This window comes from Parus major, chromosome 5, assembly GCF_001522545.3.
Source record: "Parus major isolate Abel chromosome 5, Parus_major1.1, whole genome shotgun sequence".
Lineage (NCBI taxonomy): Eukaryota > Metazoa > Chordata > Aves > Passeriformes > Paridae > Parus > Parus major.
The window spans coordinates 20,189,482-20,215,556 of NC_031774.1; the positions used below are offsets into that span (position 1 = coordinate 20,189,482).

General features: G+C 35.3%; 1 protein-coding gene across 9 annotated transcripts in view; it reads right to left on the minus strand.

Annotated features, from left to right (window-relative positions):
* The window catches only part of LRRC4C (leucine rich repeat containing 4C), a 485,259-nt gene that overhangs the window by 132,396 nt on the left and 326,788 nt on the right, over nucleotides 1–26,075 (minus strand). For 5 of the 9 annotated variants that reach the window (XM_015630824.3, XM_015630817.3, XM_015630816.3 and 2 more), the window contains one exon: nucleotides 17,663–17,771. The exons of the other annotated variants lie outside the window; for them this stretch is intronic. The gene's annotated coding sequence lies outside the window, so the exon portion shown is untranslated. The remainder of the gene's footprint in view (nucleotides 1–17,662; nucleotides 17,772–26,075) is intronic. 9 annotated transcript variants of the gene reach the window in all.

Below are 26,075 nucleotides of genomic sequence, written 5' to 3' on the forward strand. Positions count from 1 at the left end.
AAAGTAACTTTAAAGGTTTAGTTAGCTCTTTTAAGAAAGGTTAATCATTATAAAAGACTACAGGAATTCACAAAATATCTGCTCTAGAAACTGAGAGCCTCTAGCCACCAGCAGGAATAAATGAAGATTTGTTCACTTTCACCTGACATTCCTCGGGCAATTTCTGAATAAAATAAACTCAGCTTGAAGGAGAGAGATTGAAAAAAAAACTGCACAGCTGCCAGTCATAACAGCAGCTGAAAATATTTTTCCTTGCCCATGAAAAACACTCAGTATGTAAAAGTTGGGTTACAAGGAACAGTCACACAAAGGAACAGGACTATTTTCAAAACCAGAAAAACTGTTAAGGACACAAAGAGATTCTTCAGAAATCAAGGATGAGAAGAACATGAACTCAAATCTCTTACCGCTCTGACTTGTAAGAACTTAACATAAAAGAGTTTGTTTTGATTTGATGGTAATTATTTTCCTGTAATAGATGTGATGAACAAGGCATTTTTGATGTGACTTTAAGAACGTGAGAACTGTGAATTCTTGTTTTATTTGAACAAAAAAATTCAAAGGACAAGGATGTTTTATGATACATTTTGATATGATATTTTAATCATACATCAGTTATTTTATTTTTTGATTTATTTTTGATTATATTATTTTGATTTTCCAACTTTCTTGCTGAAATCTTAACTTTTAACATACAGATTTTTCTAAAATAAATTTATATGTTTTCATAACAGCTTAAGAAAGTAGCTACTAAATATGTCAGGGTTTATTTCAAAGATAAAAGTCCCACAGCTTTTATAATAAAAGATCCCGTTAAAATAACTTTTAATCTTTCTGTTGCTCTAATTTTAGGAAAATTTCCTTTAAATGCATAAAAAGCTCATCCATTTTCTGCATTTTGTCCCTCAAACATGTTTTTTCCTCCTTAAAGAACACAAAATTAGAAATTGCCTGTATTCTGATTATTTATTTTTGTTTGTTTCTTCAATCTTATCCATATCTGCCCATAGTAATGAAAGGGCTGAGACCCAGCACAGGCAGCAAATCCATTTTCATAGTGTACAGAGATAATAATAAATCATCTTAAGGTCCAGGTTTATTAGAAATGACTGAAATACATTACAGGGCAGCAATAACTTCAATGGTTGGTTTGCCAACCAGTGGTGTGGAATTAAAAATGCATTAAAATTTATAGAAAGGAAAGTAAATAGCAGAGAGTTTAGATTGGTTTTGACATAGTTAAATGAAGCATTATTTCTCTTTGTGTGGTTAATAAAATAAAACTCTACAGAATGCAAGAAACATTCTCTTTTCAAAGCTGAAAGGTGAAAAAAAATCCATTATTAATTAAATTTAATGCTTATTCTCTCCACTGCATGTCAATGATGCATTTCAGCAGAGTTCTTCTCTTTGCTTCTACAGAAGCCACTACTATAGACCTTAACAAACATATTCTGTTCAAACTTTGTAAGTACAAGCGTAAAACAAACACATATTTGCACAAGACCTATTGTAATAATAACATTAGAAATAGTAATATTAATATAATACTAAACACAATTATATAGTTAACCTGACTTGCACAAAATTCCCAAAACTTGCCAAACCATCGTCCAATTATTTCCAAAGGAGCAGGAAACAATAAGAATGGAGACATAGGAAGCACCTGCTTGAGATACACTCCCTGTATAAGGAAAACTTTATGGGAACAGTGGGGTTGAGAGTTAATTTTTTCTACAGGCTCAGTTGTCCCAGGGAAACAGGGTCTGGCAGTGAGGCTGAAGAGCCGTGCAGCTGTTGAGCTGAGAACAGGATTTTTAGAGCTCAGAGAACCACACTTTTCTTGTTTCAGTTTCTATAGGAACACGTAAAAGTGCCACTAACAGGTGTAGGAAGATATGAAACTCTCTTTCTATACAGCCTGGCTTACATCCTAGAGGTGGCATAAGCCAACACGTGTGCCTAAACTATCTAATAGGCACTAATGAGAACAAGCTATCCGAACGTACCCTTTTTTTCAGCTACGGCTCTAGGCGTGGCAGAGGAAGGTAAATGCCTTTAATTTTCAGGACTACTCAGCTATTTATGACTACAGACATTCTTCATTAGCTTTCAAACTACAAAGATATTTCTATGAGGGCAAAAAGAGGGAAAAAGTCTCTACTGGTGTAATTGGGAATCTTTTATGCTCACCTTGCATTGACCAAGCAGACTGCTTGGAGGAAAGAATGCAAAGGAAGAAAGAAGTCATTCATTGTAACCAATGGAGAGAGAACAATAAAATTTCAGAGGTGAAATATGGTTAACCAAATTATATTTGATTATGACATGAAGGTTATCAACTTGACATTCATGGTGTCAGAGTCTTATTTAATATTTTTAACACTGAGCATAGGAAAGACCTTCTCTATCTGTATGTCTAGAATCACTAAATAAAACATCCTGGAAATATTCCAGAAATAGCCTTAGAAATATTCTGAAAAAGTTCCTTACAACTTTCCCACCTCCCTGCTGACACATGTTATTTTTGCCTATTTTCCAGGTTCTGCCTGCTCAGCTTCATGTTCTCATTAGGCCATTCATACTTTAGAAAAATTATTCTAGTTGACTCTGTAAAAATAACATCAACAAAAACCATCAGCTTTTGCTATTGTATAGACTGGCTTTTATCCCAGCTTACAAGCATCTGGGTTTGCTTGGTTTTTTTTCACAACATATAACTGAAATTGTTGGCAATATCTCTGATTTCAAGCAAGAGATCTCCCCAGCTCCTTGTGATAACATTTGTTGTGATCATACTAAATAGAAAATCATTAACTTCTTTACCAGTTCCAGGGCTTTCTTTTGGCAAATAAGTCATTTGGAAAAATTCCCTTGTGAAACAAGCTCCTAATTCTACACTCACTGAAATAATGGAAATTACATTTATAGGTACAATCAAAATGTGAATACAGGACTGAAAGACAAATGGTTTTACCTAAATAAAGGAAAATAAAAGCCTATTCTCAATTAAAAATGCACACATATGCAGATACATGACCAGGAGAACTGTGTCTATCATTAAAATAAATCCAGATTTAATCTAAAAAAAATATAAAAAAATAAAACTATCATCATAGTAACACCAAAATTTTAAAGATCTGTTTAAGACTGGAAAATGAAAGTTTGTTTTTATTAATTTTACTGCACTAACTGCACTACAGATTCTCTAAGAGAGCTGGAAATATTTAAATATGCAATGTGTAGTCAGCCGACGTGAGTTGGATGCTTCAGGAATACAACCTGTTAATCTCTGCTTGCCATAAAGAGGACTCTTTAGAGCAGCAGTGGGTATTAAAAGTACACAACTGGCAGTGATAGATGCTGGATTGCTTGAATCCTATCTTCATCTGAAAAAAACCAAGCAAAAAACCCAAAATAACCTAAATCCCAAAGTCCCACCAAAGAACCAAATCACATAACCCAAGAAAATGCCAAAAAAAACTTCAGATTTTTAAAATGTGGTGTTGGTCATTGGATTGGTCAGAAATATAAAAGGATGGCTTATACCAGGTTACATGATCAATTTCCATCCAGACAAATGTCATTATTTTATTTCCTTTTTTCTTAATTTTCATTAGTGTTTCATAGGGCTAAAGGAATTACTGATAGACATCCATAACACACCATCCATAATCGCCACAAACAAAGCAGGATGTATCCATCCTCATTTTTTTAAAAGACATGGGGGAATGTGAGACATGTCTATTTCCCATAACAATATCATTGTCTGAGCAAGATCAGATTCTCACTTGCCTTTGTATCCCCTCAGTTTCTCAAGGTTTCCCAGAAAAATGAACATTTACCCTTTGATATTAAACACAAGGTCAGACAGAATAAGTGGTTGCAAACGTCCATTACTTTCCTGTCATCTGCTCAATTAAGGTTTGCAGCTGTCAGTATCTAACATTGCCGCACCATTAAAAATTAAGGGACATTCAGATGCATTGATCTGTATCAAAAGCGCTTTAACAGGCAAAAAAAAAAAAAAAAAAAAGGCAGAGATCGTAATTTTCCTAAAGTGTCAAATTATTAGACGAAAATGTCAGAAGAAAGAAAGGAACAGAGAACCCCCTCAGAGCTGCCCAGGTGTCAATTGGTGCAAATAAGTTAATTGTTGGTGCACTCACCCTTTCTCCTGACCTTTGAGGTCAGGCACATAATTTGGTCAGAAAGGTAAGACACTCTAGGGTACACAAAGGCCGTGTATATGTAGATTTTCCAGGCAAATATGTTTTCATTTCTATTTGACATGTCTCATTTAAAACGGAGAAGGTGTGTGTCAAGGAATAAAAAGATGTTAAATATACTGGAACCAAGGGCCATAGCACAGAATTAAATATTGTGATGGTAAAATATTCTGAATATTTGATTAGCTTTTTATTCTCTTCTATTTTGGAAATTTTTCAATCAATTGAAACAAAATTACCTTTTTTTTTCTTTTAACATGTCTGGAAAAATCTATTATTTTTCAAGAACTAATATAATCAGTCTTAAATAAAAATGTTACCTCTACATATTTCTGCTATCTCACTTTTGATGGGCTTTTTTTTGTTCTGCTTCCTACTTTTTTTTTGTCTTTTATAGTCTCTTATTAGAATTTAACAGAAGAAAATATTTTTTTTCTATATTAAGAAAATGTGTAATATAAGACTGTCTTAAAGAAATAATTTTTTTTTGAAAGGCAGTAGCCACCAATAAAAATGCAAACAATAAATTCTAGCACCTGAAAAATAGCTATAAAAGAGAGAATAATGAACAACAGATAAATATATTACACATTATTGTAACTGCTAAGGCAATATATGGTCAATATATTTTTTGCAAACTGCGTTTAACTACAATATAAGTTTCTTGTTTCCTTAAAACTGTTTTGTTAAGCTCATACTAGCTCAAGTTCATGGCAGGGGATGAGTAAAATTTCAGATTTTCAGTACACAAGGGTCATATTATCAAATTTATTTAGTCTGATAAAACCAGACAGGAAGCCAGAGAGGTTTATGGAATATCCAAAACAACTAACACTTTTCATCTAAGACCTTGATGAAATAAATAAGCTTGATTCTTGACTTATACTCTTTTCCTGGATGCCAAAACACATTTGTATATCTGCTGTGTTGCTTTTAAAAACTGGAAACCTTTGGAAATTGGAATATTGTTTAATCTGTCACCTCCAAAGAAGCAGCAGCTATACAAGAGAAGAGTCTGCTTGTATCATGTAGTGAAGTGTGTGCACCCTTAATTTTAAGTTCATAGCGAGGAATAGTACCTGTACTAAGTTATGCAAACCTAGAGAACAGCCATTCTTTTTATCTTTCTCGACTATTGCATCAGATATTCACCCTGGTGACAAACATTAAATATTTGATTTTCTACTTAAATACGGATATAGTGCTACTATACAGTCACTGAAAGTTTATGTTAGGATTTTTTCAAGGTGAGATGAGGGCACTTGGGACCAAATCACCTCTAGATAATGGTCTAGAGATTTTTAAATAATGTTGACTGTGTATGTACATATATATAAAATATCATTTTATAGAATTTAAGCAATATTGAATCCACTTTGATAATCACTATCTCCTGCATTAGAAGATTTTATTTTAACATGTTGGTTTTCTAAACTGATTATAGTGCTTCCAAAAACACAAATCAGATTTTGAGTATAAAATAATCTTGTGAGTAGGACATAGAGTTTATATATTTAATTTAGGCAACTAGTCTAATGCCAAACAACTCACTTCTTGCCAGATAATTAAAGGTTTGGAATCCATTCAGATGCAGCTGTTAGATATTACTAGTGATAGTTCAGTAGAATATATAAAGAAAGTGAAATATTTCTGATCAAGCTAAGAGCTGTAAAATTCTAAGGGAACCTGCAGAATTAACATCAAATTAAGTTTCTATTAGTCCCAGGTTTAGATGAATGCCATGTAAGGAATGGAAGATTTCCTGAACTCCTCTTTCTGCTTTTGTGGTATGGTGGGTTTGTTTTGTGACACGGTCTGGTGATATCCCTTTTGGTATGGAACACAATAATAAGACTAATACTTCTTGATACAGTTCCAAATAAATTTCTCCAAATTTGTTGGAGAAAAAAGTCCAACAAGACAAAATTACCTGTCTCAGACTAGAGGCTGGAACTGAGCTCAACTCTGTGCATAGATGGGAACTGAACTGAAGCCATCCAAGCTCCACAATGCGGCTGGTCCTGGGGTTCCTGACCTCAGGCAACACCCTGAGACACCGGATGGACATTTGCATGGATCACCTTGGATCAATAGTGCCCCATGAATGCAAATTGCCATGAATATACAGCCCAGAAAGCACTCTGCTGTGTAATGAGTACACCTGGTGTTGTTGCTATTTGTCTTCTGTTCTATATTCACTCAGAGGCAAAGCTAGCTCATTGTTCTTGCCTCTCACAACATGCTCAACAAACCATTTCACTTCTCTTTTTTCCATGGTGCAGTGGAAACAGGCAACTTTTTTTTTTTTACTTACAATTTTGCTTTATATTTTTTACTTTTAGTTACAAATAACTGTATTTCAAGGCATTATATTGTGTTCTCTTCCCTTCTTTTAAAGACAAATTGAACAGAAAAACACTGACATGACACTGGCTGTCTCAGTAGCACTATCTCCCCACAATTTTCCCCAAGTAAATTCAAAGAATCAACTTCATGATGCAGACATCTCCCTTTTAATTGCCATACTGACTATAAAGCTTTCTCATTATCTAATGAACATTTACTGTCCTGTTGATAGTAGAAGAAGTAGTACTACCTTTCTACTGAGGGCAAAAACTAATCTATACTCTGATTTAAACCCTACTTTAAGGGAGGCAGAGAAAAAATGTTTCTAAGGTTATCTTTAAAGGTCAGTTTAAAATAGCAATTTGGTGGCACAACAATTAGGTTTGACATATATTGTACCGAGTACAAAATACATTCTGCTTTTACTATTTACAGAGAAATATGAGGATACTCAGGAAGTCTGAAACTAAAGCCGGAATTAGCTTAGTACAGACACACATAGTCAAGAAAAACTTTTGAAACTTTAAATTTTGGTCTCTTTAGGTAAAAATTCTCCCCTGTTCAAGAGCAAGTATAGAAATATTACCCCGTCAAATCCTGATTTCTTGTTGGTGAGCTGATTTTGAATATTTAAGAATGACTGTCCACTTGTGTATTTCATCAATAAAGCAGGTATAATAATTGTTCTCACGACTACTATGAGATGTATTTTTCTAAGTGTTAATAACCTTGATATTCATCAAGTAATATCTGTCTAAATGCCAAGTGTCTAAATGCCTTTAAAGTGAACTATTATTTAACTGTTAGTGTCTTGCAAGCCCAGAGTCTGAAACTGTCTGAAACTGGAAGAAACACTGTCCCAGTGGGAAACAGGTTGTGAACTGGAACGACAAAAATCCCTCTTCCCTTTCCTCTTGGATTGGGAGCAAACCTCACTCCATCTGAACAGCAGAACCTACATTTCCAAAGTTCTATCCTAAAATATACAGCTGTGTGGTGAGGTAGCAAGGGTGTTGTGCTCTCACTGCACAAACACTGATGGTGTAAATGACAAAGCAGAGGAACAGAGGAACTGAATGCAGGGAGATGTCTGGGTGGAGAATAGATTAAACAGAGTAGAGACACAAACCATTGCTGATTTCTTCATTGTTTTATTATTTTCAGTGAATGCCTATCCTTCTATTATTGTGCAGTAATTGCATATTTTCTGTTTTGCAAAAGAAAAACCTATACACTGACACTAACCACTTTGAACCCCTCAAGGTCTGAAGGTAGCAGGAGAATCCATTCTCCTCATGATAGGCTGGCACTGGAGTATTTGTTCATGTTATCACTGCTCAAGCAAGGGTCACTTAATTTTAGCATCACTGTGGCCTTCTGTGGCCTTTGTAAAATTTATAGTGAGATGAGCCTAAGAGCTCAATGCAGCATTATGAATCTGGTTCTTTCCCTGTTTTTATAAAAAGCCAAGGTAGATACTTGAAGCAGGAAGCTCTGTTTGTTGTCATGATGAGAAAGTTGATTAATTTAGTTGCTCGTTTACCACAGTGATTTTCTAGCAGACTTTTCTTCCCCCAGCATGGGCATGAGTATTAAACTACAGAGCTCTGCAGTACTTTGGAACAAACGCAGAGTTTAGAAGGGGCTGATCTGACATAGTCCCCACAACCAGAAAGAGAGAATGCAGACAGATCACACAGGCAATTAAAAGAGCTAAAATAATGGAATCTGGCTTCTAGCTATGCCTTATGGATACCAGCTTGAAACTGTAGCATCCATAAAAATAATCCATATTCTATTAGGAGGGCTAAGCATTGCTGGGCAGCCTAGTTTTGTCCCTGTCAGAGACTGAACCATTGGTCTTCCAAATGATCATTAATTTAAAATAAATGATCATTAGGAGTTTCTAATCAGCATAAACTCCTGGAAGTAAGATGAATTTTAGTTATAGTCAATATATAAATTTCCAGCCATTCAGATAACATTTTATAATTTAAGTAAATGGCTTTTGTCATGGTTGACTGCATACTTGACCCTGATGCTCTCCCTGTCCCACATTTTTCCTGATTGTTGTACACTGACCTCTCATGATTTTTGCAGTTCCATAAGGTGGTGAAAAAAAGATGAAAATTCATTTACACTGTCAAAGACAGAACTTGTCAGGGTCATGTGGCATATATCATCCTCTCTTCTCTGGGACCCCCACAATTTAAGTCTGCCCTCACAGTCAGCTAGAAAAGTGAATACTTCAAAATGAGACAGTGCTATCATTCAACAATTATTCGTGATGGAATACAGGCTCAATGAATCAGAGTAGATATAAAATACTATCAAACTGTATTATATTACTGTAGATCACTCCCATACTGTCCTTTTAATATTTTCACTTCAACTTGCTTCAAATGACTTCATAAAGTACAGAGCAAGATATCAAAGATTTTTGTGTTGATCACTGAAATAAAGGCAAAATTTTAGTACTCATAGTACTAAGGCAAAGTAATTACAAGTCAAAAATAAAGAAGAAACTCTCTAATTTGAAAAAATATAGGGAAAAGTACTTAAGAAATTAGAATACAGTTATTAGCCACATTTGAATTTGAACAGCATTTACCACAATTTAACAACAAAAACCCTACAAAAATCGTGCAGAAATATTAATGAACACAGGAAGCTCTTATTCCTTACAAAAATTTGGGTTTAAATTTCATTTGGAATTAACATATTTTCTAGTAGTTTTAAAAGAAATTTCAGAAAAACATCAGATAACTTTTTCTCAATAATACACTATATCAGGTATCAAAATTGTTTAACCCTAAAGAAGATTATGAATTATTCACAGCATCTCCTACAGTAACAGGATGAATTTAATCAGTAATAGATTAACCGTCTCAACTGCCCAAAACCCAAGCAGAAAACAAAACATAAAAATACCTGGACATCCATAGCCATGTGTTGTAAGAAATCATTCAGAGCCATCAATCACCACTGTGCTCTATTTACACACGGCTTTAATGGGCAAATTCAGTGTAACCATGCAGCAGACTAGCAGCATATGCTACCCAACTGCTACCACCTTCATGCCGTTGTGGGAAGCAGCATGTGTACACACATGCAAGCTGTGCCTGATCTAAAGATCAATGTGGGCATCAAGTGATCCTCTGATTAAAAGCCACAGGATGTCCCAAAGAACAAGCTCATCAGTTTTATGGAAACTGGATCCAAATATTTGTGGCTACTTTTCGCTACCTTGATGAGAAAAAGAGAAGAAAGGGATGAAAATCCTAACCCTTGATTTATTTTTTAACCTTCAATATATAAAGGAGTGGAGAATATGCATTTTCATGAAAAGATAGATCTAATCCTTTAATTGATTCAGTCCTGTGATGTGAGAAAACAGAGTACTTTGGAACCTGGTTTTATAGTCAACTAAGATCATTTTTAACTAACCTAAAATGTTCTGAACACTCTTATTTCTATAATACATTACTATGTATTTTCCTGGCCAAATAATCTATTCTCTGCTTCTTTGGCACTGTGAAAATACCTGATTCAGGGACAATGGAAATCAATAACAAGTTCAGCAGCAACTATATCATATATGTCATCATATTAAGAGACATGGGAAGTCTTCTTTTTCAGATTTTGAAGTATAGATTTTCAGTGAATATTGGTGAACAGAAACCTCCTGGCTAATCACCCATGCAAAAGGAACAAAATGTGGGAGAGTCACATTGTTGATGGACAGCTCCTTCATGGTACCTCTGCACCCCACATGCATTACAGTGGATTCATCCAATCTTTATTTTACAGGAAGTGTTTAGGTATGGAACAATAATATTCTACTTGATGTCAAACAGGTAGTTGATATTTTTTCACTCACATGATGGCTGTCTCAACTGAATTTGCCTATGCCACTACAGCAAAAAATGCTTTCACAGGCTAACAATATTTCCTTAATACTTTCAGTATTGGAAGAATGAGATGGTAACATGCTGTGTCCCTCAAGCAGTGGGATAGCTACAGTAAAATTGAAGCATTGCCTGCAAAAACAATATCCCACAAACCAAATTTCCATCCTAGAAAGAAATCAATTTAATTTAATTCAATTCTAAATAAAACCCATTTTCAGGTGGAGGATTGGAAGAAGAGTGGAGTACCTTCCTAGAGAGCCAAAAAATCTGGAGGTCCTGAGTTCAGGAAAACTACACTTCAGAAGGAATTAAATTCTTATATGGTGTTCACAGTCTGATGATGATTCCAAAGATTTACCAAGTAGCTGGGGAGCTCTGGGAAGAGTTTATAAGCAGGAAATATCAATGGTCCACCTATTTTATTACAAGATGTTATTGGGCTGAGAGCGAATTGGGATGGCAAAAAGATAATGCTCATCATTAGCACCCTCTTGCAGGTGTGTTTGGTTTTTTCCCTGTAGCTGAAATTGCTCAAAAGTTGTGTCTCTCTTGTGCACTTATAAACTTATCATCTCGTGTAATAGATGCCTTTAGTCTTCAAAACATTCACAGGAAATATTTTGCTTCCAGTCTGATGTCACCAGTAAATAGGAGAGTAAACTGTTGTCTAATCTCTGTTCCCTACCACTCACTCCTCAGGCAGCAAATGCCATGGTTTAAAATCCATCCAAAATTTCCATTATCTGTATATAGAACTTGCTTTCAAAAGGTCCTCTTTGTGAAATATCAATACTTTCTTCAAAATCTGCAGTTGAAATAAGGGAACATCTGTACTTGCAGAGTACTTTTGGTCTCTGCTGGCCAATTCATATTATCTGCAAATTTAAAGCAATGCAGTGAGGAACATTAATAAAGGCAGTACTGATATTGATGGATGGCTAAAAGCACCGAATAACAGGAAAGGATATTCCCTCTCTTTTGCTGATATTTCCGCACACCCTGAGCCCCTTGTCGCACACTGCCTCTCATAATATGAGACTATTTTTATGAATTTCTGAAGAAATAGATACTTATTTAGTCTTTATAAAGTTTTCCAGTACTAAAGCCAATGTTTGGGTCCATTTTTTGTCTTCTTTTACAGCGTGGGTAGAACTTAAGGAGGAAGATGAGCCATTAGGATCATGTGTTGCATCCTGTAGCAGAGGTCACAAATCACTGGGGGGGGTTGTGGTTCCCCACCTCCTCAGGCTGCTCTAAAATCTCAGGAATTCTTTTTAGTCCTCAGCTTTAAGTAATGAGTTAGGCAATACCTCTTCCCTTGACCTTATAAGAAACTCATGGGATAACATGGGATATCTAGTAAGTAATCGAGTGAACCTTGCCATCAAACTTCGTCCTGCTATTGCAAATTTGTATTAAACTGACTTTTGCTGATACCTTTGCCAATGCTTCTTTAAGTGACATAAACCAATCATTCATGACATTTATGTAAGAATCTATTATGAAGTAATGATTACACTGTATTATTTAAGGAACTTCCTAACATGAAATATTAAATGCATTTTGCTAAAAAGCACTATTACTTTAGAAGAAGTATCTGTCCTGGAGACTTTCATTTTATATAATCACCACAATTCCTATGAAGGAGTAGTTTATATAAAAATGCATGATCACCTGCCATCCTCCATCTATCTGGGAAACTATATCATGTTTTGTTACGCACAAACTCTGCATCACAAGTTTTTCCTTTAGAAGCAGAGAAAAAGAAGTCAAGTACTTATAGTTCCGGACATTCCAGGATCTTCCTAATCCATATCACCCTTAAGGATGTACTCTGGAATAATTTCAAGCAGATGCAGACACTAGCTTCATATTTCAATGTCTGCAAAGAATCACTAAGTGAATCTGGTCTGTTATTAGTCATAGGGTAAATGATGAAAATGAATGTGAGAAATTAATAGCAAGCACAGACAGACATCATCCTAAACTGTCATAGTTATGACATATCAATATGACTCTTTCATCTGCCATGTAACTTCTCTCCTGGGAAATGTGCAAATATATCTCAAATCTAACAGGCACGGATCTCAGTGTCCTTTATCTAAAATTGAATATCTTAGAATTGGATATCCATCAGTACTTTGATAGACCATGGCTGCATCATGGCTTGGCTGCCACAACTTTTCCCACAGACGCATTTTGAAAAGTAGGCAGCTGTAGCTGATCCAGGTTGCAACCTCATCCTATAGAGTCAGAAGTTTCATTAACCTGAATTTAGATTGACTAAAGAAGTTAAAAGTTAACAAGTTTACTGAGGCACAGGCAAAGTAAGTGAAACTGTCCTGAAACATATATGAAGTAAATATAAAAAGACACAAAGATAGGGTCATCAATGTCAACACTTTAGAGCTGGCAATCAAATCCATACCAATCTTGAAAGACGCCCATAGTTTCTAACTAGTAAGTCTTCCAATGCACACATAATAAGAAATGTAAAATTTCTCTTATGATGTCTTCAGTAAGCTCAAAGTGATAATCAGGATCTGAATATTAGAAATGCCATGTGAACCCAGAAATAGCTAGTTTATATTTATCTTGAAAAGAAAAAGCAACAAATAATTTGACCAAATTTGTTAGCCTGTAATTTAAAATCTATTTTTATGGCAAACTAATTTTTCATCCAAAATAAAGATCTTCTGCAGATAAAAGAGCTAGTTATGTCCCTTGGAAACTTATTTAAAATATATCTTGTTTTCATTGACACAAGTTTGCAGTAAAATTTACATAAACCCCTATTGCCATTTCTGCCAGTCTTGTTCAATTTCCCACACTCTGTCAACATGTGTCAGGAAGAAAGCATTATGCCTTGTTAAGTTACAAGTAGAATCTTCATCCCAAACTGAAAGGGAAATAAATTTTAAAACAGCACTTGCTAATAACCTCCTGTGGCTTTTCAAAATCCTGTCTGTTCTACAGAAAATAAGTTCATCAGTTTTTACAGGCACTCAGGGACAGAGTCACTAAATTTCTGAATTCTCAGGCACAGGAGTATGGCCTAAAAGACTGTTGGTGTAAAAGAGACTCCAGATAGCACAACGTCTCTGCTTATGTGTACCTTAATTAAAACTAGTCAGACTCCTGTCAGATACAACAGTGGACTTGAGTGTTTGTTTTATAGTCATGCCTTAAGCAAACAAGGCTTTCCAGCAGCTTACAGCACACCAAGGCACAACTTAAGAAAAGGAAGAGAAATTAATTTAAAAATTATCAAAAAGCATATCTAGATTGCCATTACAATACACACTATATGTGATGATTTAAAAAAAAAGCTGGGAATTAAACTCCAATTAAATAGCAGCTACTGCCTTTATGACTCATGCACTCCAATGGGGAGTTGTGCTTTTAAGTGCATTATCTAAGTGCAAACTTTTGAGCAAGCTTTAAACAGCTGGCAAAATAGGATTTACTGGAGAGTCCTAAGAACCCTCCCTACATTAGTTCTCAAAAGTATATAGACTACCATCATGCTAATCAAGTAAATAAAATCTCGCAGAATGCTAAATTTAGATGCAGATCCTCAGCCAGACAGATACACATACTCAGGTTCTGGAACTAAGCCATAACCTAGCTGTTTTTGAGGCACTTTCATGCTCATTGAGGCTTCAGCAAAAAGAACTTCCTTTCTATTTGTTGCCCATATTGTATACATTGCCCTATACATTAAGAAACATAGAATCGTTAAGAAACATAGAAATGTTGATTTCCTCTGAGAAGTACTGGGACAAAACAAGTTGAATGCAACAAATACAGCACCTTTTTACCAACTGGCAATCTGACATGTCTTTGCAATCCAGAAACCTACCTTCTAAACTGGGTTATTGTTTTTTGTTTGTTTTCTTGTTTACACATTAAGCAAATTAATATTTGAAACTGATTTCAGGTAATATATCTGAGAGAGGACACTAGGCTGGAAATATGACTTGAGCAGCTGGCAAAACTCTTTAAAATAGCTATTTTAAAAGAAGGGAAGAAGCTGATCTGCCATCCCTCCAAGCTTTTTTGATTTTTTCCTTAGGTAAGGACAGTGTTGTGTTTTTGGCTTTAGTTTGTTTTTGTTTCATTACCTCTCAGCGACAAATTCCTCTAGAGTTGTGAAATTGCTATTGCATTTACAATTTTTTCTACAGGTGCTTTGGCCAGCACTTCTGTGGTTATACTCTTTGCATAACAGTTCAGAAAACAAACTATAGATCTGAAACCATAACCAAAATTTTTAAATAAATTTTGGATAGTTTTTATATTTACTTTCCTGTTAAGTGGAACATCTTTTAAAACAATTTATTTTCTTAAGGCACAGACAGGATTCTAACAGATTTGGGAAGTCACCTGCCTTCTATGTCATATGAAAAAGTTATTTTATTTCTGTGTAGAGCATTTGTTGCTTTTCTCCCATTAACTGGCATTGCATCTATCTCATTTCCATTGTAGCACTTTCAAGTTACAGCCCTAAAGGTGTCATGTTTAATTTACTTAACGAGTATATGATAATTTATGTCTGTTCTGCTGCTTGATGGTATGTAAATGTTCAGCTGGATTCTTCATCTTCAATTTGCTTTCAAAGAGAAGATATCCTAAACTTGCACAGCTTGAGGTAAATGACAGCACTTTGAAGAGTAAAGATTGTCCAAAGTGTGGAGACACACATCGCCTGCTTTGTGACCTAATTTTCTAGTTTACTTGAACAAATAGATTCATAAAAAGGAAATATTCTAACTACTAAATTGTTAGTAGCATTTTAGTACTTGTGAAAAGTAGTTTGTTTGTTGTATTTTACTGAACAATGATAAAAAACCCCAAAACAAACCCACAAATTTAACTCAAGGCTGATTTTCTTAATTTTTCTGTTCTAAGAAATTCCATAAATAGTAAGCATTTCAAATTTCTGTTCTTGATTATAGAGAAGGGAAATCTATTATGGACATCAGTTAGAGCTTTATCTGGAGTTCAAAGTGTGAAAATAAATAATTTCTTCTTTTATTATAATTTTCTTTTGGTTTTTTGGGGTTTTTTTTTGTTGTTTTTTTTTTTTTTCAGCAAGCAGGGCTTGCTGTAAATTATAGGAACTTGAGAACCTTAGTATTTGGAACAAGTCTTTCTGTCTCCTTGTCTGCCTCCTTGTCATCTTTTCCCTCATTCTCTACCTTTAACTAAAGAGTTAAAACAAGGTTTTCACAATATCTCAAAAGGTATATTCTAGCAACATCCAAGCTGGTAGACTTCCTAAAGCAGAAAGTCATTTAAAGGTGAGATACCATGTTGAGGACCACAAAACACATCTTACTGGCAAAAAAATTCCACAAAGTTGGTGTGAATTCATCTTGGACACAAAAAAACCCACTCATGGGCCAGTGACAAAAATGGACATGTAACTACTACTAATACTGTGGCTAGGTCTGGGAAGAAGTCAGGATCAAGAGTGCACAGCTGAGGGGTTTTCTGGCAGCTCATTTGCAGGAAGTTCTGCTCTCTGAGCAGCTGGAAGAAATATCACAGCTGCTACAGCCCTGAGAGTCAGCATGCTCTGCTGAGGATGGCTGCTATGCAAACAGCCCTTTGTGGCATACATGACGTAATCCATTGGCTGTTAAGTGGCAAACAAACCAGTTTGGGAATTGCTACGCAAAGAGTTGTCCTGCTGATACTGGATAAAGCTGGTTCTAATCCCAGTTTTACAAGCCACTCTTCATAATTAAAAATAAGATAAAGTGCTGTGGGGAAGTTTTTAATTTTTTGTCTGCACTCATTCACTCCAAATGTATAGTAAATGACAGAGAACTGCATAAGGTATAACCTGTGCAAAGTCTTTTAAAGATCTTTACTAAGAGGAAAGTAAATCACAATTTACTGCTTCAGCATATGGAAAAGCTCATAGCTTTTCAAACACATATCCCCAAAAAGATAAGCAAGTCAGGAAGCAAAAAGCAAAGCGTGTTCCCAATGACATTGGCAGGTCCCACAATAAATGGGCATGCTAGACACATAAAGATCAGAAACATGATACACGAGTGATTCTTCTGGTTCAAGACATGTTCTCTTCCCAGACTTATGACAGATGGGCCATAATGAACAGATACCTCAAATGGGAAAACTGGGAGCTGAAGGCTGGGAAATGAAGTACAGAATAAAAGAATTTAATATTATTTGAATGTAAAGGTGGTAAAGGCCTAAACCTATATTTATACAGTTGTTGCTCCCATTAAGAATCACAAGGAATTTTATAATAAAGGTACTCCAGTTTAGAAAATTATACCCTAGTATAGAAAAGTATTTTTATGGAAAGCCAAAGTATAACTCTCTAAAAGAAGATGCAATAAAGAGGATTGATGTTTTGAGGTTGTTTGGGGATTTTTGGCAGAGAAGAGGGAGGGTTAGGTGTTTTGTTCTAGTTTTTGGTTTTTTTCCACTTCAGTACAACAATAGAGAGGTGTCAGACAAATTTAAGAATATAAAATATCCTTAATGATAAAAAATAACTGTCCCTCTTATATGACAGGACACATTATAATACTATGCTTACAAAAAGGATTTCTTTCAGCAAGGATTTTTTAAGTACTAAGAATTGAACTTCCAATTTACTGTATTCAAGTGAGTTCTTTTCTGCTTACTGCTGATCATATCAAATATCTCATATTTACAATCAATGACTGATGTCCAAGTGGAGATCAATGATGATCCCCGTGTGTTCACCTGGCTTGGCACTGGGACCAGCACTGTTTAACATTTTTGTTGGTGACATGGACAGTGGCACTGAGCATATCCCTAGCAAGCTTGCCGATGATACCAAGCTGTGTGGCATGGTTGACACTCTGGAAGGAACGGATGCCATCCATAAGGACATTAACAGGCTTGAGAAATGGGCCCAAATGAGCCTCATGAAGTTCAACAAGGCCAAGTGGGAGGTCCACACCTGGACTGAGACAATCCCAATGCAGGCTGGTCCAAGAATGGACCAGCCGTGAGGATTTGGGATGCTGGTGAATGAGAGGCTGGACATGATCCAGCAATGTGCACTCACAGCTCAAAAAAGTCAAATGTATCCTCTGCTGCATCAAAAGCAGTGTGACCAGATTAAAGGGGGTGAGTCTCCCCTTCCACTCTTCTCGTGTGAGACCTCACCTGGAGTAACACATCCAGTTCTGGTGCTCCCAGCATAAGAAGGACATGGACCTCTTGGAGTGTGTCCAGCAGGCACACTGATGTTGACCAGAGGGATGGAACACCTCTCCTATGAAGACAGGCAAAGAGAGTTGAAGTTATTTAGCCTGAAGGAGAGAAGGCTCTTGAGAGACTTCAGTGTGGCTTTCCTGTACCTAAAGAGGGCCTACAAGAAAGATGGAGGGGGACATTTCTTAAGGGTATGTAGTGATAGGACAAGGAGGAATGGCTTTAAACTGAAAGCAAGTAGAATTAGATGAGACAGTAGGAAGAAATTCTTTACTGCGAGGGTGGTGAGGCACTGGAATACATTGTCCAAAAAAAGTGTAGATGTCCCATTCCTGAAAGTGTTCAAGACCAGGCTGGATGAAGCATTGTACTACCATGTACAATGTACTTCCACTACAACTACCATGTTGTATTGGAAGGTGTCCATGGAAGGAAGGGGCATTGGAACTAGACAATCTTAAAAGTCTTTGTCAACCCAAGCCATTTTATGATTATATGGTTCTATAATTTCTAAGATGAAACATTATAATTCTTAAATGTTAGATTAAAACAAAAATAATTGATCTTCAAACTGTTCCTTATTATTTCTCATTAGAACAACACTAAGTTCAGTATCAGGTACAAAACATGTCGTGAAAGCACAGTGGTCATAGTTCAAACCTTCCATTCAGAAAGTATATTTAAATAATGAGCCTCTGTAGAATGTCAGCCATCTAACAACACCCACATAAATTCCCCAAGATTGTATGTTATTATATAGAATGTAAAAAGAATTATCACACCTAATTAAATATTGCAGATACAAAGAGCTTTGTTTTGACCTTATGGCAGCCTTTGAGTTTTGAAGCTTATCTTCAAACTAGCTATTTATATCAATAAACAAATAAGGTCTGATTATTCACCATAGAAATTTCAGACCTTTTTTTTCAAACTGTTATAGTCATCACAGCTAGAAAAAAAATAAATATATGTGCAAGCTCAGGTACAAATGCATGGCAGGAAAGAATTTGGGTTTTGCAGCATTAAATACTCTATTTGAATTAATTTTCCTTGGTATACATTGTAACAAAATATTTACGGGAAAGCAAATTTGGATTAAGTGTGATCTAAATCCAGCTCCCAAAGATATCAGAATTTCTGGGTTCAGAAACTTTTATTGTAGAAAAGAATGAAATTAGTAGTAACATCTACTTTACTTGAATATTACAAGTAATAATTTTGAAACATAGAAATTACTGAGCACATATCAATTATTTCTGTTCTGTTCTCTTCATATCATTTAACTGTCTTCCTGGAGCTCTCAGTGTCACCTGTGGTTTGCTGTTTGCTTGTTTCACCCTTGCTCAATGCTACACTGAAAAAATTTCTTTTTACCAAAACAACTGGCACAAGCTCAAATACCTATGGGGGACAAGTTTGGTGTTTTAGCCAGCTTTGTGTAACTGAATGATTTATAGATCATTCACAGAGAAGGTGGTGTCACTACTTTCCTTGGGTTTTAGTTAAAACACCTGTAGCTATCCCACTGAATAGATACTTTTTGTTAACTGTTAATTTCAGAGCACTACATCTACTCTGGAAATCATTTATTCTAGACCCTTTCTGATAGATCTTCATTTCTTGAGAACTTTCTAATAATAAGCACCACAGGTATTCTGTAAACATGTGTTTCTAGGACAACTATACACTGATATTTGTATAATCTCATTAGATGCACCAGATGGCTTAATTATAAAAACAAAATTTGCCAAATAAACATTACTTCTTGTTTTATACATGAATTTTCCTGTCAATAACTTGTCGTTCCAAGCAAAACATTTTTGTGTAATAGCTTATTATGTTCCTTGAGAAACAAGTAATCTTTTAGCCCTACAGCATTTGGGCCACCATTACTTATCAACCACATTTACTAAAATTGACCAAATGACCTTTTGGAAAACCAAAAGAGACAAAAATACTTTTAAACTGCAGAATAGCACATATAACATGCACATTATCTGTTATTGATGATGATCCTCCATTTTCACACACAGAAAACAGGAAATATTATGCACAACATGATGTCAGCTGTGAATTCTGCCCCCATGCAATTAATGTGAAAGGAGTAGTTAATTTCTTATTAATCTAGTGACCTCCCACAGTATATGGCTGCAGAATTTATTAATTTTGGATTTGAATATCCTTTTACTCTTTGCCATGTTTCTCTATGTATAACTTTAAAAGTAATCTCCAATGTATATACAGTACAAGATTGGAATTGTACTATTCAAAAGTATTAGAGAAGGCTTTTCACTATGAAAAAAGAGACCCTGCCCTGAAATGTTTACTGTCCAAAACACAGATATATTGGTCACACAAAAAATGTACCATGCTGTTTTACCTAAAGGATTAGAAGCTGGATCTGATCTGGATGGGATTTCAGTCTATGGATATATCTGCAATAACTCTTAGCTGATATTCATATCTCTTTGCACACACCTGACCCCTGACATTCACACAATAAAGGGAAACCAGTTACCAGATTTACGATAATGAAAGGGAACATTTTCTTTTTTGGTTTTTTTTTCTTTTTATTGTCCATAGTCTTTGATACATCAAAGTTTAAACTAAATACAAATCCATCACTACAGAAGAGACACATGCTTTGCGAGCCGCAAATTTAGTCCAGAGCTGGAGAAGGTGTCCAAAACTTGATTTAGTACCTTCACTCCCTTTAAGTACCTCCACACAACCTTTAAGTTCTATGCCCACAACATCACAACTTTCATCTATGTTTTTATATAACTCCTCAGGTGTACCTTTTGCTTTTTCTTTTGTTTTTTCTTAAGAACAAGATAACCATTTATTGAAAAACACTAAATATATTCTTTCTGAGTTTGGATAATGAGATATGATGCAGCTGACTTCCAACATCATACTGCTTTTAATAGGCAAGAAAAAAATATATGGAGAAGTAGCCAGCGCAGAAGAGATACACATTCTCAAAGTATTTGGAAGAACTTTGCTTTCTCAGACACTGCCATACATCTTCTTGCATTCCTTGGACCATGGAAGCTGCTGTGTTCTTAAATCACCCTCATACTCCTTTAAACTTTTACGTGGCTATTACATGAACATGAGCCTTTCTGCATCACTTGCCTTAAACTTGTACTTCATCCTAGGTGCAAAGCAATCTTTACAACTCCCCTAATGATTCTTAGCTTGTACCAAACAAATACAACAACCAAAAGTATGGAGTCTTCATCTGAATCATGGTCTCATAGTCTAAAGTCAGCAAGTGGTGTGAGTTAATTACAGCCAGCTGAATTATCTGGATGCTACACACAGAGAAGTTTTGTTCTGCTAGTGGGAAAACAAAATCAATACAAACCAACAACAAACCCTGTTAATATATTATTTCTCCTCACCTACCTTCCCATCTTAACTATTTTTAAAAGAAATTTGTACACCTCCCTGCCTCATAAATGCACTTCTGATGGAATCTGGAACACAAATGAGAAAAGAATAAGATGCAACCATAAGAGGCACATAATAAACACAATGTGCAAATTTTGAATAGACAATTACAATTCCTGAACTCCCAAACAACTTTTTCACAATGTTACAACATGTTTAAATATAGTCTAATCATGATTTGGTAAAATGCTCATGCCTGCATCCCAGAAGGGCATAGGAGTACTGCTGCCAAGCCATTCAGCAAAGGTGAGGTTTCAACTGGTAAACAGAATCAAAGAATAATATTCCTGTTACTGTGTTCACCACACCTCTCTTCCTCTCATCACGCTCTACAGCAGAGCATTTCACTGTGCTCTGCTGCACAGAGTGCTGGCACTGCACTAGCTCTGCTCCAGCATCATGCTTAAACATGTACTTAAATATCAGAGACATCACAGAATGCATGGATGGGTTGTGAAGGGAGGCCCAGAGTGCAGCCTGAAGGGCAAAGCAGTCACCTGCCAGCATTGCTCACTCAAGAAAAATCTGAAGGGCTGATCTGGCATATACGTATTTGTATTCTGAAGAAATAGCAGTGGCTATTCCAAATGCTTACCCCAAAGTACACAAACCAAATGCTGTGCATCCTCTAGCAAAGCCCTCTGCTTTTACAGCAGTAAACTCAGGATGAAAAAAACTACTGTTTTTATTCATCAATGATCTTTCTTACACTGATTTCTAAAATAATTCTTAGGACCTCAAATACCATTAATGATCAGGTTTGAAGAAATCAAATTTCAGTCTTAAGCACAGTCAGTCTGAAAGGACAGATTTTAGTACTGAGAACAGTTTGGAGCTCAGATTATGCAGCAGTGTTGATCTTAAGTAGTATTATTCCTGTATACATGGTATATATATCCTGTATATGTTCACAAGTTGTATTGTATAATGTTTTAAAAGTCACGCTGCTGAGGTTCTGTAGGAAATAGGCTCCCTCACCTCCTTCCTGAACACTCTGAAACAAGTGGAATCAGTGCTCAATCAAGTAAGAACCATACTGGTTCTTAGTCATGTTAAAGTTTCATGTGTGCACTGGGAGCAAACATATTGTGGGAATGACATCAACACTGCGGAAAGGTTAACAAAATACTACCAAAGACAGACTTCTTCAAAACTCTCAAAGATTCACACAGGCTTCCAATGAAACTATTCACATCTTTGACAAATTTACACATTGATAAAGCATTCAGCCTACCCTAAATAATTCCATCTATTTCATCAGGAAGTAAAATTCTTTTGCCTTTTTTCTGTAATCTTTGTAGTAATTTCTCATTAAATAACACAATTTCTGTCTCAGCCTCATATGGTCTTCAACATTTTTGCTCAGTTTTGCTTAAAAAACCAAAATTATTTCACCTGAATGTTTCTTAGAAAATCTATTTCTTTCCAAATAACTCCTTCCAAACATATAAATTTTGCAGAACAAGATGCTGTTCAAACCAGAGCAAATAAAAAAAAGAAAAAATCTCTAAATCATTGATTGAGAATACTTAGTCCACACAATTATTTCATTAATTGATTTAGCTATCAACAAGGGGCATGGGGAGGGGGGCAAATTTTACTTGAGATTTTGTGAGCCCTTCCCTGACAAGATGTACTGAACAAGATTAAACATGCACTTTATGATATGAAAGTTCTGGCTACATGAGCAAAGACTTTATGAGGAGGTGTTACTGCTATCATTATGTGCCATGGCTTCTTAGACAAAATATCCTGATGCATCTCACACAGTGGTTTTGCACCACTGTTCTATTCAGCTCTAGTTTGCATTTTAACAAAATATTTTAATTTTAGAAGTGGTTGATAATCACCACATCTGTAGGTACCTCTCAGTGTCCTTTACCAATTTATTAACTAAGATTAAAAAGATTGTCCTACCTCTACCTAGAATCCAGGCTATCTAAACACTCTGGTATCTACGTGTATGTAGTCTGATTTCCAGAGCTGTTAAGGCCTGTTATTTAAGGAAACTACGACAGTTAAGTACAGAGCACTTAAAATCTAAATCAAGACATCCAGGGATTCTCAATTTCACTACAAACCATCTTGTAAATGTAAGTGACTGGAAGCTCGTGAAGAAGTCATGGAATCTTAGATCACTGTGTTCAGTGACTCAGCTGGAGGCTGACATGGTGGTAGGTAAGCATCTCAGACTATATTAAAACATGCTAGAAGAGTCAGGAGTATTATAATTATCCAGCGAGTTACAGTCAAAAATATTGCCAAGTCTCACAATCACCATTTTAGGAAGAAGTGCAACCAGAGACAAAGGTTAAACCATCAAATATGAATGATTCACAGACATAGCTGTGGGCCAAAGAGGTTTTTTCCTCTATATATATTGAGGATATGAATTGATGAGGAGCAATCCTACCTCCTCCATCTTAAAAAGAAAACAACCAAACAAAAATTGTTTTGAGTATGATCATGTGAACCCACTAAATGGCAAGACATTCCTTCTCTCCCTGAGGGAACTCTGGGGTAGGTTAGACCAGCTGTGCTGTCTGACCTGGAGTATCCTGCCTTCTTAAAGAGGCTACATCATCCGTGAGACATCAGACCTAAGAGCATAACACTGTTCACACTTTCACTTCAGCCCCCTTCCTCCCACTTACAGCCCTGTTCTAGGCATTGTTTTTCACACATGAATGTCAGAAGCATTATAAAACTCTTTCTAGAAACACCAACGATTATAAAAATGTGTCTCATTCTTCCCACATAGGAGCTAGGAAAATGGAATTAATGTGATACTCACTCTCAGACAGCAAGCCTTCCCGAGAGTCAACGTACACTGACAGCACTTTGGGCTCAACATCACTGAGTTCACTTGGTTTCCAATTAATACAAATACAACCAGCTTACTTTTGTCAGCCTGCAATGTCACACATATCTGTTTGATTTTAAGTGTTGCAAGGGATTCAGAAAGCTGAAGTTTGTCACCACCACTTTCTATCAATATTTCCCAGGTATTTTAGACTGTTATACCTTAAGTTTAAAGCAAGAATAATGGTAATTTTTTCATCTCAGTACTAATAAAATATTCCATATCAGAGGGTACAATTGTGATGACAGTAAAATGGATGTCCTCCTGCTATAGATCCATCTATTAAAATTTCCAAGTAAAGATGAGATAAATTGAGGAACACATCCAAAATAAACTATTTACAAAAACATGTTATTTCCAGAAACTATTTACAAAAAAACCTTCAGATTTCATGAATGTATTTGTTATGCAAATAACTATGGCTTTACTTCTGTTATATTAGCTCACTGCAAATTATTTTCACAGTGCTTGGTTAGCATACAATTGATTATGCAATTGTGAAGTGTTTTCTTGGAGGGATTACTTTATCAGTTTGTGTTATTTAAATACTTTGTTTTCTTCCACCACAAGATGATTTTGTGTTCTGTCACTGACTGGGAAGTATGACGTGTCAAAAAAATAACTTGGCTAGAATATATATCTTTTTTATGATGCAGAATCATAAATAATGTCTTTTTAGCATTGTTATCATGTTTTAACTTGTCCACTTATTGTGTTTTCTAGTATGGATTTTGAAACCATTAATACAGAACACAAAGAATATTATAAGCAAAGTTTTTATTTTTTCATCTCTCTGCAATTTAAGCAGTCAAAAGTGCAAAATATTTTCAACAGGAAAATACTTTTCTTTAAGTTCCTTCAGGCCTTTTTATTTTAATAAAACACTGATGGTGCTTAAGTGTTCTGCAAAAGTTATTGGAGACTACCTAAATCTTTTTTCCTCTTAATATCATAACTCTCAATCATGATAAAAAAATTTGTTTGTTCTGGTGATTTTTTTGTTGTTTTGTTTGGTTTGGTTTTTTTGTGGATTTTTTTTTGTTGTTGTTTTCTTCTTGTTGTTTATTAATTTAGCTACATATACTAGATGTTGTTCTAGAAGATAACATACTTGGATTAATGCAGTATTTTTGCCTTTAAAAAACTTGCTAGTAGATCATATATCAGCAAAGTCTTACCATAGATGAAATGTGGGAATGTAAAAATCAAGGTAATGTACAGCTTTCAAAAAACAAAAAAAACCCTATTTAAAAGTAATAGTTTCAGTTCCTGTGGAAATTTCTTGTTTATTTGATTCTTAGATTTAACTAGCAGAATCACTTCTTCAGAACACAATGTATTTTTTTGCTTAAGATTGGCATTAAGGATTGGCTTAAGAATATAAGTGAAATACTTCCCAGTTTTAAAGTGTAGTATCTTCACATAAAATTACTTCATCATATGCAAGTCAGATGCTATATTTTTTCTTCTGACATAATTTAAATGCTCTAAATCAACTTTTGGATACACTTAACTGATTCCAGGGACTACATTAGGACTTAAATTTTAATACTTTGAGTCACATTAGAGTCTATTAATTAGATGCCTGAGTAACCTAAAATTGATGCCAAGGATATACCTCTGAATATTAATTCCTCTCAATATGAAGAAATGAAAATAACTTTTTTTTAAAGTTTCTAAATAAAAGAGAAAAAATTTTAGACTTTAGAATCTGAAAAATATTATCACACATTAAGGAGTATCAGCAGTATATTACATTGACATTAAGCAAAATTGCATATTCATTAAATGAGGACATTACACTAATAAAATGAAGCAATAACATATTTAATCAAGCTTAGAACTAACTCTCTAGACTACAAATTTGAGTAATTCTCCAGGTAAAGATATTCAGCAAGTGTGACACAAAGCATGCTTACCCAGCTCCCATTATTCCGCAGTGAAGTTAACAGTACTGCTTCTCTAACTTCCTAAGGCCAAAAAACCCCCAAAATCACTCAAACTACCCTTCAGCAAAGCATTCTGATACTCAATACAGGAGCAATA